This window comes from Triticum aestivum, chromosome 1D (genome assembly GCF_018294505.1).
Source record: "Triticum aestivum cultivar Chinese Spring chromosome 1D, IWGSC CS RefSeq v2.1, whole genome shotgun sequence".
In the NCBI taxonomy this organism is placed as follows: Eukaryota; Viridiplantae; Streptophyta; class Magnoliopsida; order Poales; family Poaceae; genus Triticum; species Triticum aestivum.
Window position 1 is genome coordinate 71,167,806 of NC_057796.1, and position 16,756 is coordinate 71,184,561.

Below are 16,756 nucleotides of genomic sequence, written 5' to 3' on the forward strand. Positions count from 1 at the left end.
GAAGTATAATTCTGGAGCATCGCAGAAGCCTCGTTTTACCCCGAACTCGGGAGGATATACCCATAACCATGGAGGCCACACTCACAATGGAGGAAGTTCGCATAACCACAATGGCCCCAAGAATGGAAATGGGAATGGAGTAAGCAGCAACCAGAATCGTTCCAACCCAGCAACACCCGCTAAAAAGGATCTGAGTCATGTCACATGTTATAAGTGTGGGAAGACTGGGCACTATGCCAATGATTGTTCTGAGTTGAAGAATGGGAATGGAAATGGAAGATCTGGGAAGAAGCCCAACCCTTACAATAGGGACAGGTGAACCACGTTAGCGTGGAGGAGGTTGAAGAGCAGCCAGATGTAGTTATAGGTAAGTTTTTGGTTAAGTCATTTACTGCAATCGTTCTTTTTGATACTGGTGCATCACATTCATACATTTCGAAGGGGTTTGTGGATAAGTATAAGTTGCCCACCAAGGTTCTTAAGACACCTATGTTAGTAAGCTCGCTAGGAGCAGAGTATATGGCAAGCCAAGATGTTTTCAGATGCCATTGACCATAGGTAGGCACGTTTTCCCCTCAGACCTAATAATTCTGGAGTCACAAGGATTGGATGTGATACTAGGCATGGATTGGCTATCGATGTATGGAGGGAACATCGATTGCGCCAGTAAGTCAATTCTGCTCACCACCCCAGAGGGAAAAAGGATTAAGTATGTATACAGGCATGCGCCAAGGAGGACCCAAGTACATTCCCTCTCAGGAGTTGTTCAGGAGGAAGTGCCTGTAGTGAAGGATTACCCAGATGTATTTCCAGAGGAACTACCAGGCATGCCGCTAGATCGAGACATTGAGTTTTTGATAGAGCTGTTGCCAGGCACCGGACCAATATCAAAGAGACCATACCGGATGCCCGCAAATGACCCGGAGGAAATTAAGAAGCAGATTAAGGAGTTATTGGAGAAAGGTTATATTCGGCGAAGTTCATCACCGTGGGGAGCCCCAGTGCTCTTGGTTGAGAAGAAGGATGGATCTTTGAGAATGGTTGTTGATTATCATGCATTGAATGAAGTGACGATCAAGAACAAGTACCCGCTACCGATGATCAATGATTTGTTTGACCAGCTGCAAGGAGCTAAAGTATTTTCCAAAATCGATCTGCGATTAGGATACCACCAGTTGAAGATCCGAGAACAGGATATTACCCAAGACAGCTTTCACCACAAGGTACGGGCTATATGAGTATACGGTTATGTCTTTCGGATTGACAAATTCCCATGCCTATTTCATGAGTATGATGAATAAGGTGTTCATGGAGTTCTTGGATAAGTTTGTCATGGTGTTCATTGATGATATTTTGGTATACTCGAAGAATGAAGAGGAGCACAAGGAGCATTTGAGTTTAGTTCTTGAGAAACTCAGGGAACATCAGTTATATGCCAAGTTCAGCAAATGTGAATTTTGGTTGAAGGAAGTGGGACAAGCTTGGCATGGATTTTATCACCGGATTACCCAGGACCCGATCGGGATATGATTATATCTGGGTAGTAGTGGATCATTTGACCAAAGTGGCTCACTTTATCCCAGTGAAAACCACCTATATGAGTGCGAAGTTGGCCAAAATATATATGACCAGGATCGAATGTCTACATGGAGTTCCGAGGACCATCTTATCCGATAGAGGAACACAATTTACCTTGAAGTTTTGGAATCAGCTGCACCAGACTTTGGGTACTAGGCTAGAGTTCAGTACAACCTTTCATCCACAGACAGATGGACAGACCGAGAGAGTCAATCAGATTCTGGAGGACATGTTGAGAGCTTGTGCGCTAGATTATGGATCTAGTTGGGATGACAATTTGCCTTACGCGGAGTTCGCATACAACAACAGTTATGAAGCCAGTTTGAAAATGGCACCTTTCGAAGCTTTGTATGGGAGAAGGTGCATGACACCGCTGATGTGGGATGAAGTTGGAGAACGTCAGTTGTTTGGACCAGATTTGATCAAAGAGTCTGAAGAGAAGGTTAAGTTGATTCGCGACAGACTAAAGGTAGCTCAGTCCAGGCAGAAGAGTTATGCAGACTCAAAACGCAAGGAGGTGGTCTACGAAATCGGAGACAGAGCGTATCTTCAAGTGTCATCCCTGCGAGGAGTTAAACGATTTGGAGTTAAGGGAAAGTTAGCCCCGAGATTTGTAGGACCATACCGAGTTTTGGAGCGTATGGGAGAAGTGGCCTACAAGTTGGAGTTACCCGAAGGACTATCAGGAGTTCATGATGTGTTTCACGTTTCCCAGTTGAAGAAGTGCCATGCAGAGATGGCCAATATTCCTCTGAGAGATACAGTGCCCCTGGAAGCAATTCAGTTGGACAGTGACCTAACCTACGAGGAGAAACCCGTCAAGATTCTTGAGTTTGCCAGCCGAGTTACGCGCAACAAGGTTATCAAGTTTTGCAAAGTTCAGTGGAGCCACCATATCGAGGATGAAGCCACCTGGGAACGAGAGGAAGACCTACGGAAAGACCACCCACACCTATTTTCTAGCCAACCCGAATCTCGAGGGCGAGATTCATCTTAAAGGGGGGGTAGGTTTGTAACATCCCAAATTTTCAATTTAGATGTTATACATAGGTCATCATATGCATATCATATTTTATTTGCATTTTGATTTGATCCTAGAAATCCTAAGCAACTCAAGGACCCACGGAGAGAGTTGGGGATTTCATTTATTTTCATATTTGAATTATCTCAAATTTGAGAAGAGGATCATTTTGGTTTTAATATTTTGCTCTCCGAATATTTCAAATATCAAAATAAAAGAGAGAAGATAATATGACTTCTTCAAAAAGAGAGAATACCGGAGGAAAAATTTTAAAATCAAATAAATATTTATGCTGGATTGTATTCGAGATTTTATTCGAATTAGAAAAATATGCATTTTCCAAAATTGCATTTTTAGGCTAGGAAAATGTTCACCTCGTCCTAAATATTTTATCTAGACGGTGAAAATTGTTTTGGCATTTTTAGAAATTTTTATATTTTATTAGGATTTTTGTTTTTTGGCGGAATTTATTTATATAAAAAAAAGTTCCCGCCCGACTAGGCCAAAGGCCCAGCCGAGCAGGCCGGCCCACAGCCGCGCCGCCCTCCTCCTCCGACTAGGGACTGGAGTCCCGAGCGTGCCCACCGTCGCCGCCGTGTCCGCCCTGGACACGGGCACCGCCGCCCCCTCCCACAAGCCGCCCACCCCCCCTTTAAATAGCGACCCGGGGCCCCCTTGGACCCCGAACCAGCCGCCGCTGCCGCCCTTAGCCGCCGCCAGCGCCGCCCCGCCGCCGCACAGCCGCCCAATGCCGCAGCCCGCGCCGCCCCGCCTCGCCGCTGCCGGAGCCGCCGCCCCGCCATCTCGCCAGAGCCGCTGTGTCATCGCCGTTGTCCGCCGCCGGTCGAGTCCGGTTAACCGGTAAAAACTGACGGTTTTTCTTTTTCTTTTTTTTCGGTTTGTTGGGTTAGATCGGTTTTTTTTGTCGGTTCGTTAGTTTAGCGAACGTTTGCCCGAACGTTTTTGTTAGCGAACGCGTTCGTTCGTTTGCCTCGGTTAGCGAACGTTCGTTCGTTAGCGTTTTTTTGTCAGGGACCTATCCGCGATTATTTTTATCGCAGATTAGCCCCTGATCTTCAAAGCCTCGTAACTTTTCAACCGTTCGTCCAAATCCTGTGAAACCAACGCCAAAATCTTTGCCTCGAACCCCTCTTTCCAGTTAATCAACTTGAACATGGTTTTGACAATTTAAAATTTGGTTTCAAGTAGATTTGAATTCGAACTTCTGTTGATCGTAGTTTGAGTTTCGTAGCTCCGATTTTATTGATTCTTTTTGCAAATCGGAGCTCTTCAGTTGAATTTCAGATTTGGATTTTCACATTGAGTTTTACCCTTGAATCTATGCTTGAGTGCTTATGCATGTTATTGTTTGTTTGCGATAGAATTTCCGGAGTGCGAAGCATGCTACTACGAGTCTCTAGGGTTTCCAGATCGTCAGCAAGGAGTAACACTTTGATCATATCCCTTTATTACCCAGTTTTTATGCATTATTTTCAACCCTCAATCATTGCATGAGTAGGATTTGATAACATGTGGGTATTGGGAATTAGATTGAGGTAGTACCTATTGTCTTTTTAATTCAAACCCTGGGAGTTACTTCTACGTTATGCTTATACTGCCATGCTATGCTCGTAGACATGGATTGGTTGGGTGATTCATGATAGATGTAAGAGGTTATTGTGAACTAAGGGTTTATTTAAGGTGGCTACTTTAACACACATCTGGGTGGATTGTTGGTGGGCACCTGGGGAATCCAGTGCTGTCCAAGGAGATCCCGGGGAATCCGTGTGATCATCCTATGGTTCGCCACCTAGGCTCAAAGGGATCATAAGATTATTCATGCTAGAAACTTCCATGTGCAGCCACAAGCCATTATGGGCTCTGGCATAGTTGAGTAAGTTGTGGGAATCCTTTCCATGATGGGCTAGCAGATGTAGGGGATTGTAGGTGTACCGGCCTATCTATCGGTTAAGGGGACCTCTTCGGAAAGACTATGTCTCGGTCATCCGTTTCTCAAACATCATGCAGTGCGAGAAATACAACGGAGGTGATCGTGTCTTGTGGGGAAAAGTGCGCAAACCTCTGTGGAGTGTACAAACTAATCATGGTTAGCCGTGTCCCCGGTTAAGGACATCTTGAGTATCTGGTTCTTGAATTATTGATGTGATCTCAACACTCTAAATTAATTTTGTTGGGTTGTTAATTACTACTTAATTGGGATTGAGATAGGGTTTCCATTCTCAATGTTTATCAACCAACTTTGTAGTTGAATAAAATATATTCCTTTGCAATAGGGAAAAATTGGCTTTTCGCAAAAACATGATAAGCATAGAGCCTCCACCAGCCATATATGCATGTAGTGTTAGCATTTACCTCGTTCATTGCTCTACAGTGTTATTTTGCCAGCATATTCCATGTGCTGACCAATTTCGGGCTGCAACGTATTATGTTGCAGACTTTTCAGACGAAGAGTAAGGTGCGCTAGGTCGTTGTCGTGCACTCAGCTATGCCGTTAGAGTTGATGGACTCATTTACCTTCGATACTTCCGCATTTATTTTTATTTAGATGGCCTTAAGCCATATTATTGTAATAAGTTCTCTTTTGAGACATTCGATGTAATAAGTGTGTGATTGCACTCTGTTATAAATCCTTTGAGTACTGTGTGTGTCAGCATTACCGATCCAGGGATGACACTTATGCACAGAGATTTGACCGTCTGAGGTCGGACCGCTACAAGTAGGCCTCCTCTTCAGATAAAAATGCCATGTCAATCTTTGGTAAACTATTGTCAATACAATTGGTTGCAACATTTTCTTGTGCATCTTGTACGAATTAGTATTCAATTTTGTTAATGCACAATTTCACATATGTTGTATTGTGCTTACGATGTGTGATTTTACCGGATTTATGAAACAAGGGTAAAAAAAATATTACCCACGTCATAAGAGTATTGTCGAACAATATAGACTAATATACACAGGCTGCTGTTCTATTACAACATGCTGAGAGTGAGTGGAGTATTAATAACTGAGTATAATAATGAAATTGACACTATGGATTGTGGATTTCCTTTCTTCAGCCATGACTTGCAACTAAAAGATGATCCTTGCAGCTCTGAGCAGCTTACAAACACTAATAAGCGCCTCCAAGACAAGCTATAATTTGTTCTAGTACAAAGGATTGTTTTTTAAGCATCTAGAATTACTGAATGAATTACTTATCGCAAATTTCCTCATGTATTAAGTATCTATTTTGACATGGCCAGTTACTTCATGTACCAAGCATTTAAAAAAATCATCAGGGAGAATTAAATGTTCTACAATCATGAAGGCATTCTCGATCTTTTTCAGCAGGGAAAATTAACCAATAAATTCTACAAGGAAAAGAAGAACGAAAAGAGATCATGAGGACTATACTTTTGGCCCATGAGATTCATCACCGTCCTCATGGATCCGAGGATAGATGCTTGAAGAACCCATTGGGCACAAGATGACCCTTTCCTTCTGCCCCTAGATCGCGCTGCTTCTGCCTGGTTGATGCACTTTGGCCTCCAGATTGCAAATTTTCTTCTTCTGGCAGAGATTGAAGTTGTTTGATGTGCTTCTGCCAAGGATCTTGCTCCTGATTGATGTGGGTGATCTAATATGGTGGTGAGATTTGCATGTTTCCTATATGGATAAGCAGGAATTTGTGTGTTTTCGTCTGGATTAACACAAGTCAAAGAGGTTTGGCGCCCTAACCTCTTTGTTCTGCATGTTGGCGGCAAAATATGAGAGCCTCCTTTTTCCCTCCATATTAGTGGAGCGTGAGTATTGCCAGGTATCACGGAGAGAGAACAGAAAGAGAATACGACTTTTTAATGTTTTTTCTTTCGCTGGAAAAGAGACGTGGGGGTGCTAAACAACACAGCCGTCGAATGTAAAATAACTCCCAGGGAGCAGGGATGGGAGCACGGGACGGGAGCAGGCAAGCCGCGTCCGTAAACATGAAAATGTGGCTGGCCGTGTGGTTATGGCAGCACACGTACAGTTGCGAGATTGGGACGCGGCTTGCCTGCTCCCGTCCCGTGCTCCCATCCCTGCTCTCTGGGAGTTATTTTATATCCGACGGCTGTGTTGTTTAGCACCCCCACGTCTCTTTTCCAGCGAAAGAAAAAAACATTAAAAAGTCATATTCTCTTTCTGTTCTCTCTCCGTAATACCTGGTAGTACTCATGCTCCACTAATCTGGAGGAAAAAAGGAGGCTCTCATTTTTTTCGCCAACATGCAGAACAAAGAGGTTAGGGCACCAAACCTCTTTGACTTGTGTTAATCCAGACGGAAACACACAAATTCCTGCTTATCCATATAGGAAACATGCAAATCTCACCACCATATTAGATCACCCACATCAATCAGGAACAAGATCCTTGGCAGAAGCACATCAAACAACTTCATTCTCCATCAGAAGAAGAAAATTTGCAATCTGGAGGCCAAAGTGCATCAACCAGGCAGAAGCAGCGCAATCTAGGGGCAGAAGGAAAGGGTCATATTGTGCCCAATGGGTTCTTCAAGCATCGATCCTCGGATCCATGAGGACGGTGATGAATCTCATGGGCCAAAAGTATAGTCTTCATGATCTCTTTTCGTTCTTCTTTTCCTTGTAGAATTTATTGGTTAATTTTCCCTGCTAAAAAAGATCGAGAATGCCTTCATGATTGTAGAACATTTAATTCTCCCTAATGATTTTTTTAAATGCCTGGTACATGAAGTAACTGGCCAGGTCAAAATAGATACTTAATACATGAGGAAATTTGCGATAAGTATTTCATTCAGTAATTCTAGATGCTTAAAAAATAATCCTTTGTACTAGAACAAATTATAGCTTGTCTTGGAGGCGCTTATTAGTGTTTGTAAGCTGCTGAGAGCTGCAAGGATCATCTTTTAGTTGTAATTCATGGCTGAAGAAAGGAAAGCCACAATCCATAGTATCAATTTCATTATTATACTCAGTTATTAATACTCCACTCACTCTTAGCATGTTATAATAGAACAGCAGCATGTGTATATTAGTCTACATTGTTCGATAATACTCTTATGACGTAGGTAATATTTTTTTTAACCCTTGTTTCATAAATCCAGTAAAATTACGCATGGTAAGCACAATACAATATATGTGAATTGTGCATTAACAAAATTGAATACTAATTCATACAGGATGCACAATAAAATGTTGCAACCAATTGTATTGACAACAGTTTACCAAAGATTGACATGACATTTTTATCTGAAGAGGAGGCCTACTCCTTTTATAACAAGTTTGCAAAAGGTACTGGTTTTAGAATCTGAAGAGGGAGTCACCATAAAGTGAAGAATACTACTGTAATACAACAACGGACATTTACATGCTCCCGTCAAGGTATGGGTTGCTTGTACTTTGTTTTGGTTATACTATTACTTTTGGATTCACTAAGATAATTACTTTAATTGACAGGATTCCGAGTTGAAGATAGCAGAGAGGATTCTTTCAGTAACAGTAGGCCTGAAACATGATGTGGTTGTCAAGCTCATATGAAAATAAGTCTAAAAACAGATTGTATTATGTGTATGAATTCGAGGTAGAACATAACCACCCTCTTGCTACCAGAGACATGGCCCTATACTTAAGATCCCAAAGGAAAGTCACAGAAGCACAAATAGCAAGCGCTGAAGTCGCAAAGTCTGTAGGCATTTCAAATAAAGCAACTATTGATCTTATGGCCAAAGAAGCATGTGGACTTCCAAATCTTGGGTTTGCACCTGAAGATATGAAAAGCCGTTTGAATTCTAAGAGAACACTGAAAGCAAAGAAAGGAGACACGGGGGGAGTGTTAGAATACATGGAGAAGAAGGTAAAAGAAGATGCCAATTTTTTCTATTCAATTCAAGTTGACGAGGATGATCTGATAGCTAATATTTTTTGGGCTGACTCCAAAATGATATCAGACTATGCAATGTTTGGTGATGTTGTATGCTTTGACACCACATATAGGAAACTAGATGATGGGCGTCCATTTGGTTTGATTGTTGGGGGTGAATAATCACAAGAAAACTACTGTCTTTGGTGCTACACTTCTCTATGATGAAACAACTGAAAGTTTTGGTTGGCTTTCTAGAACATTTCTAACAGCTATGTCTGGGAAACATCCAAAGACTATTCTGACCGATGAAGATGCAGCAATGGCCACGGCAATCAGGAAAGTCCTTCCTCAGTCTCACCATAGACTTTGTGTGTGGCATATGAATCAAAATGCTTGCAAGCACCTTGCTGGGGTTGTTGAAGAATATAAGAAGTTCAATGCAGATTTTCAGCACTGTATCTATGATATTGAGGAAGAAGACAATTTTATAAATGAATGGAATAGAATGCTAGACAGATATGGACTACGTGACAATACCTGGCTGCAAAGGTTGTTTGAGAAAAGGGAGCAATGGGCACTAGTGTATGGCAGAAACACATTCTCGGCCCACATGAGCACTACCCAAAGAAGTGAAAGCATGAATAATGAACTAAAGCGGCACATTAGTATTAAATATGACATGCTTACTTTTTTTGAGCATTTTGAGCGGCTCGTTGCGGATAAAAGATTTGTAGAGGTGAAGTGTGACTTCAAGGCTTCACAAACTACTCCCAAGATGAAGGCTGAAGGCAGCTAGCATGAGATGTTGAGCAAAGCTTGAAAATTAGAACTGATCCGGATCCAAACCCGGATTTGGGTAACTCCTCCGTTTCACAAGGTATACACTATACCACTAGTTGCATAGAGTTTTCAAACTAAGACTCACATTTAACTTTACGTTGCAGGTCTGAACATCGACTCTGCTAGAGTTTCAAAGCATAATGAGGGGCTTCACATGCCAGGAGGTATGAAGGTCAAGGAGAAGACTGTACGAGGATCAGCGAGACCCGTTGGTGGTACATGTACTCTTGCGATGATGCCATGGGAGAATCTGCCATTCTTCCAACAGCAGACTCCTACCGGTGGTACCTCTACTCCCATGATGATGCCAGGACAGAATCTACCATTCTTCCAATAGAAGCCAGCTTAATATATGTTATAGAGTATTATCTTATGTATGTGCTTGCAATTCTATTAGAACCTATGAGCATATAACCATGGTTTGAAGATTCACTTACTTTCCGTGTTACCATCTGTTAATAGCTTAAACGATTATGAATGGAATGCATGATTTTTACCCCCACTTTCTACTTTAATTATTGTCAACTCATTATAGACAAGTTGTGAAACAATGATAGCCCTCAAGTTGGATGAAATTAATAGCGATATTGTGATTTATAGTATAAGTACTGCTACAGAACCAATATGAACCAAGCTGTAGTTCGGCCTGGTTTCCATCAACTACAAACTGTTATATTGCCAACAACATAGGTTTTTTCGTCTAACCTGACAAGAAGACCAGCAGTCCATCAGTGCGGTAATGAAGCGCCACGGCAACCGTCACCTGGATCAGGATCCAAATCATATGAATTTGCATGCATCAATCTAAGGAGTAGTTTGTTCAGTTTGTTCACTGTCCTCTGGTCTCATCCTGTATACAAAAATCACCACCAGGAGCTATTAAATTTCATTTTATTCCACCAATACATGACAAAATTAGAATTTTGTGCAATGCAAGACTGTCCCAAGTCTAAATCCATTGCATTTCAACATCTTTTTAGAGAAAAAAGTATCAAACTGAGCACCTTGAGGACACAGAGAACAATTATAGAATTGTTTTATCAAGTAAAACTCAGCTAGGTAGGCATCCAGGACATGTAGAAACTAATTCCATCTACAATATTTTAGGTTTAAACGAATCTCGGTATGAGGAAAATTAATTTGCAAGATCCCCTTCTGCATGTGTGCTCAAGTACTAGTAGCTACACAGAAAATAAATCAGATCAGATATATGAACTGTGCAGAAAACAGTAGATAGGAAGAGGAGAGGGAGCGGGCTTAGTTACCATATCGAGTATGGAGTAGAGCAAGGCGACCTCGCTGGAAGAGCCGCTGGATGGGGGCCACCTCGGTCGCCGCGGTCTCCGCTGCGGTCTTCAGGGAAGCACGGCCTCCAACATCACCTCCTCCACTATCCCCACCCTGATCTCGACCATCGTCGTCCCATCGCAGGCAACTTCGAGAGCCGGCCTTTGGTGCGAGCACGAACCAGGAGGCGGAGGCGGTCTTACGGTGGGAGAGGATCCAGATTTTGGACGTGGGCGGCGCCATAGCTGGCAACTGCGAGCTGGGTTTAAAGCTTTTCTCCGCTGCCTTCACGCCGACGGACTCTCGCTCGAGGCCGCGGAGGCGGGAGCAGAACAAGATCGATGGGGCAGGCGGTAGCTGATTCACTGGATCCCTCCGCTCCCCGCGGTCGGCTGTCGGATGGGAAGGCGAAAGGGAAGAGAAGGAATACGTATTGGGAACAGAGGGAAATACAAAGGTCCGTGGGTTTTTTGGGCCAAAAAAGCGACGCGGTAAAGGGAATTAGCGGCAGTCGTTGGATGAAAAACTGATGGAAGGGAGCAGGGATGGGAGCACGGGACGGGAGCAGGCAAGCCGCGTCCCATGTTTACTTAGAGCCTTTTAACCTTTATTCTTTTTCTTTTATTGGAAACAGTTTTGTTTGGTTTTTTCCTTTCTTTTATTTTCTTTTATTTTTCTTCCTTTCTTCTTCAGTTTTTTTCGAAAAGGAGGATGACCCCTGGCCTCTGCATCTGGGAGATGCATACGGCCATTTCATTGATTATTCTTGAGGACCTTACAAAGTATAACAACAATATGCCTGAATCCGCCATCTTGGCAGCATCTGCCGCTACTCCTATCCAAATGATGAAGGGGTGCAAGCTAGGCCACATACCCATACCTCTCACCTAAGCCTAACATCTAAAGCCGGAGGCCCCGACCGAGCCATCTGCCGGGTCCGGGGCTCAAACCGGTCTGACGCACTCACATGTGTCGTCGCCGTCATCTTCCACTGGTCCATCTTCAGAGCAGATTGAGGTGACAACCTTGGCAGGTCCTCCGCCATCAACGCCACCACGACGCCAAACGACGACCTCCACCTACGCGAGCCTTGGCAGGTCCTCCGCCATTGACGCCACCACGACGCCAACCGATGACCTCCACCTACGCGACTCCATCTCCAAGCAAAGGACATAAATCCATGCTAGGAAAGGGTCGCACCACCGCTGTCGCGCACCACCCACAAGCGCCACCCAACCCTAAGGTTCCCAAAGCGGCGCCTTCAAGAAGGGAATGACGCCATGAGTGCCGCCGCCGCCCAACAGAGTTAGGGCTTTCGCCCGGGAAACCTAGGGGAAGGTGAAGTGAGGAGATTATCTTTTCTTCTTCAGCTAAGTCCTTGATTTCTTTTTAAAAATACGATTTATTTTCAAATTCATGAAATTTATTTGAAATCAATGAACTTTTTTTTCATAATCGACAAAGCATTTTTAGATCTATAAACTTTTTTCAAAAATCCTCAAACTTTTTTTCAAATCGATGAAATTTTTTCAAACCTTTTTGTCAAAATTGATGAACTTTTTTCAAATTCAATTATCTTTTTTTCAAGTTTAATGAACTTTTTTCAAATTTGATGATTTGTTTTTTCATTTTTGGTGAACTATATTAAAAATAAATGAACTTTTTTTATATTCGAAGAAATTATTTCAAGTTTGATGAAATATTTTTGATGATTATTTTTTCAAATTTGATGAACTTATTTCCAAAACCAACTACAAAATTTCCCACCGAATGCTTTTTAAAAATAAATGGTTCTTTCGTGTATAATCCTGCATTATCTCGAATGTTATCAGTTCCGGTACGTAGATCAAATAATAAAATGCGAGCAAAAGTTCCTAGATTCACGGAGATATAGAACATCATATAAGTTATCATGCTTGCATATCAATCACTTGAGTCTCCAACAATTATTCCAATAATTACATATCCGATTTGCCTATGGACGAATATGCAAGCATATGTTTCATGCTTGTTTGAGTAATGGCAAGGAGATTCCCCAAAATCATGCCAAGAATAGCTAGGATTTTCAGAAGAAGATGCCATTCGTTTGATGAGAAATTAAAAGGAATATCGAGAATTCGCGTGGCTGAAGCTGAAGCAGCTACTTTTGAAGTAACATAAAGAAAAGCAATAACTGGAGTGGGAGAGTCAAAGTCGAAAAGAGGATTCCTCGCTTCTTTCTCTCATGCAAAACCGTTGAAATTTTTTCAAATTTTTTATTTTTTTCAAAATCATTGATTTGTGTTTTCAAATTCATGATTTTTTTCAAAACTTGATGAACTTTTTTCATGAATCTGTTTTACTGGAATCTTGTTCATGGAGTAATCCGCTTTTCAAATTCACAATTTTTCCAAATAATTAAAAAAATCTAAATGTTGCAGTAGACAGTATAGTGCAACAAATATCGCGACCACTATTGTTCTTATATCATAGGCGCTATTTTTTAGTCACTGGAGCGTGGAATGTTTAGCTTAATGGTGCCCGTTCAAATCCTGGAGAGGTCAATTTTTGTGTGGTTTTTTCGCGCTTAGGGTTTGCTGCGCTCTGCGTGGGTCGGCCCAACTAGGGGGGTGGGTGTGTGTGGGGGGGTGGGGGAGGGGTTGCAGTGAGCGCCAGTTGACATCCACGCAACACCGAATAGGTGCTCCCACTGGGAACTGCTCGGCCTTGTGCTGGAATGATCGTACGCGAGATGCCTATATATCTCGCTCACCCACGCGGGCAGACGTGTTTTCTTATTTACCACTCGTTTCGGCAGAATGCAGGCAGTTCACTGATGGGCCGCCCCGATGAGTCCTACAAGATTTTTATTTTATTTTAATAACCTCTTAGAAGGTTCTAGTCTGGCATTTTCCATTTTTATTCCTTGTTACCCGTTTCAATAAAAACTGATTTTCCTTTTCTTTCTTGAGATTTAATTTTTCTTGTTAATAAATCTTATTTTTTTCATAAAATTCTATTGTTTAAAAATGTTCAAAATTTTAAAAATATTGATAATTTCAGAAATTTTTGAAATTTTTAAAATTTTTGATGGTTTCTAAAACAATGTTCACATTTTGAAATAGATGTTCAATTGTTTTAAAAATGTCCGTGTTAAAAAAAATGTATAATTGTTTTTTAAAATGATCGTGTAGGAAAAGAAAAACTGTTAAAAACCAGGGAGAACCACTATCGCCTTTTGTGGGAGCGCTAAATGGGCCAGCGCGGGTCGTGCCCTAGGTGCGTTTGCTCCGTTCTGCTGCACCGAGCCTCTTCCCGGGCCGTACATAGGATCAATAAGGCCTCTTTTGTATATGGGAAGGAAGCCCCGTCACTGGAGCTCTCTGGAATTCCCGCAAAGCAATATGCATTACTTGAGACTAGTACGAGAATTTAGTACGGAAGATATCTTGAAAGATAAAATGACAGTAGAGTATGTGAGGCCGGTGAAGGAAGTTAAAGCACCTGAACCGATGCGTCGCTGGCCCCTGCTGCCGTCCGACAGAGCTGTCTTAGTTTGTCGATGGGTCGTTTCCGCTGGCGGATGGCACTGCAGCAGTAGCCAGATGGAAGTGTCATCTTTGTTGCTTATATGTTTTTATTCAACTGTAATGATGCACTGGAAGCTGAAATTCACGCCTTGATGCAGGGCATGGTCTTGGCAATACAACATTCTGAAGAGCCAGTGTGGTACGATCAGACTTCTCTGAGGTGTTGGCTACATTCTCCGAGGAGGATTTATTGAGGTAGACTTATTGCCATCTTGTATCTGAAATCAATTACCGATGACAGAGGGAGAATTTATTCCCATAAAACTAAAAAGGAAGAAAATAGGGCTGCAGATCGACTTGCATCGTACGGTCGAACTGAACGTAGTACTACGATATGGCTACAATTAGGACCGCCTGTATTGAGGAGCTTTTACCTCTCGATTGTAACCTGTTACTATGAAATAAATTTATTTCTCCTCGCCAAAAAGGCCTCTTCTGGTTTATAGGATAGAAATATCACATAAGTAGGTACCGTGGAGGAAATACGACGTCATATATCTCAAATCCTATGAATAATAATAGAAAGAGAAATGTCCTTTGATTCACATGATAGAATTTTTTCATTGAGTTTAGGCTAATGCTATTTTTCTTTGAAATATGGAGGATAGGAATAATTTGTGCAGAGAACTTTTTTCTATAAAAATCCTATCCTATGAATTCCTATAAAATTACTCCAAGTCCAAGGAGGCCTAAGAGTAGCAGCGATCTATGAGTGTGACCCTGTTACTCCCTGATGGATTGGCTCGTTTAATTATGAGCCAGCTCATTATTGAGTCCCGTGCACCTTCTATTTTGTTTTGGCGAGGCTCATATTGAGGGCCTGTTCTGAACCTCTCTGAGCTTCTCAAACTCTACAAAATCAGCTTCTGGAGCTTGCTTCGAACTTCACCCGGCGATTCCATTCGTTCGGCAGTGCTCATAGCTTCTCTCCACGATTTGGCCCAGCTGAGAGCCTATTGCTCTGTTGGGTGCCAGTTTGGGCCGGATGGAGGCAGCCCACCTTGTATCGTTGTGTGGAGGAGGACTGGCCACGTGCGCTCGCACAGGATACGAGCGAGGCGAGCATCCCACCAGCGGCTGGGAGCTGTTTCGCGAATCGTTTTTTGCACTTCGCGGTGGCATCCTCTTGTAATTAGTAGGAACTCCTCACTTCTTCGTATTGTGGAGCTGGGCTTTCGTTGCTTCTCTTTTTTGCACTATGGGATCGCTCAGCTTCTCGTTTCCAGCTTCTACGAGCTAAATCGTTCGGGACTGCTTCACTCGAGAATTTTGAGAAGATAGAAGCTGGAGGAGATCAGAACAGGCCTTCATGGGTGCTCGACCTCATGGTACTTCATGGTCTTCTGTATTGCTCTTAGAAAATGTCACACCCCTACAAAGTGTTGACTTTTCCTTAAGACGTTATCCAGGCATGAGGCCAACTCCATCGCCGCGACCCCATTCTATCCGGCCCTGTCCGTTTGGGATAAAACGGACAAACAATTCGGCCCAACGCGCGACGGCCCGGACCCATCTGGTCTGTTCTGTGTCCGGGCCGACCCATTTCGAGCGCAAACTTGCGCCGGGTTTGGGTCGCCGGGACACCGAACGGACGCGCCGCTCGTCCGCGTCTGGCCGCGTGGCGGGGCGGCCACCTACCTCCCACCCGCCAACATCAATGCGCACGGGCGGCCGGCCCCACCTGTCATCGACCCAGTGGAAGGTCGCCGTCCTTCTTAAATGGGGAACCCGTGGACCGGTCATCGTCCACACTGCCCCACTCCATCCCGCGGCCTCCTCGAAACCCGACAGCACAAAACCCTAGCCCTCCCCCGTCCTCGAGCTCGCCGGCCGGCCACCTCGAAGCCATGGGCTTCTAGAACATAGCCCGCAAGGGGAAGCACGACCGTGAAGCTGACTCCTCGTCGGGGCGCAGCGCTGGCTCCGTGAAGAAGGAGGAGCCCGCATCACCACCACGCCGGGCTCCCGCGCCGCCCGCGTTCTCCAACGCCCCCACGTCCGCCGGCGAGCGCAACCGGCACTACATCCGCGCGTCGGTGTGCCGCCGTTATTGGGAGACGAGGACGCCGCTCCCCTGGAGCGACGTCCACCTCCCCAACAACTGGCACTTGTCCGCCGACTGTGTGCCGATCCCGCCGGTCCCGGCGAGCGGCCGTGCGCGCCGTGAAGAGATCGAGCGCCGCCGCCGCCTCCTCCCCGACGACCTGTACTACGACGACAGGTACGCCCCGGACTGCGCCCTCTGGGACACCTGGCTCAGGGACGAGCACGACATGCGGCGTGCCTCCTTCTTCGCCAGCACGACGTCTGGGCCGCGGCGGCCACGTCGGGAGCGCGCATCGCCTGCTCCCCAGGAGCGCAGGCGTAGGCGGGTGCGCGGTCTCACGCCCACGCTGTCGCCGTCGCCTTCGCCATCTCCACCACCACCTCCTCGCATGACAGAGGAGGAGGAGGCCCGTCTCATGGCGCGTGTCATGGAGGACTCCATGTACACGCACGATGAGCGCCAATGGGAGGGCCTCGAGGAGATGATGGCCCACTCCGCCGCCGGCGAGGTAGCCATCCCCGAGCTGAAGATGGT